The sequence below is a fragment of the Penaeus monodon genome, chromosome 25 (genome assembly GCF_015228065.2).
Source record: "Penaeus monodon isolate SGIC_2016 chromosome 25, NSTDA_Pmon_1, whole genome shotgun sequence".
Classification (NCBI taxonomy): domain Eukaryota; kingdom Metazoa; phylum Arthropoda; class Malacostraca; order Decapoda; family Penaeidae; genus Penaeus; species Penaeus monodon.
The window spans coordinates 1,058,945-1,059,610 of NC_051410.1; the positions used below are offsets into that span (position 1 = coordinate 1,058,945).

The 666-nt window shown below is 38.9% G+C and overlaps 1 protein-coding gene across 1 annotated transcript in view; it reads right to left on the minus strand.

The window, feature by feature from the left end:
• Positions 1 to 666, minus strand: part of LOC119589478 — a gene marked incomplete at its 5' end in the record, with an annotated part of 91,173 nt that overhangs the window by 32,728 nt on the left and 57,779 nt on the right.

Here is a 666-nt window from a genome sequence, read left to right on the forward strand (position 1 = left end):
GACGCTCGGAATTCAGGCGAGGCAAAAATGAAACCGAAAGCTCCACTTTTTCCCGAAATGACAGCAGCTAACACACATTTGAGTTTGACTTCTGCTGCAGGAGAATAATTGCACTTTTTTTGTTTTTATTGTGCTTTTTTTCTTATGAGTGAGGGATTGTTTTCAAATACATCTGTAGAAAGACTGATTTATTCATTTATACACTCACAGACATACACCTACTTATCTAGTCTATTTGATATGCGTGCGTGTGGTGTGTCTATAATTACAGAAAAATCCTACAACCAGATACGCTTGTGCAAACAAATGGCTCTATGCTATTCTACAAATAAATACAGGAGGAATCGCTCCTACAAGACTAGTTTCTCTGCGCAAGAATACTATTCTTATGACACGAACAAGCGACGTTTGATGCGAAACCAAAGATTATCGTTTGCGTGTGCGAATAAATATCCTCAATATTTCTCTCACGCGTTCACGGCAGCCTCAGAAATATCCGGAGAGCAGAAGGGATTCACAAGCAGAGAAAGACCTGGTATCTGCATTTCGCTGTGAAAAAGTGCTTCTGCTTAGAACTATTAGTCTGAAGTAAAAAGAGAAGTTCAGTAGAGCGGCAAGGGAGTAAGCTAAGAATCAATTAAATTTCAACCTTGAGAAGTAAGATAA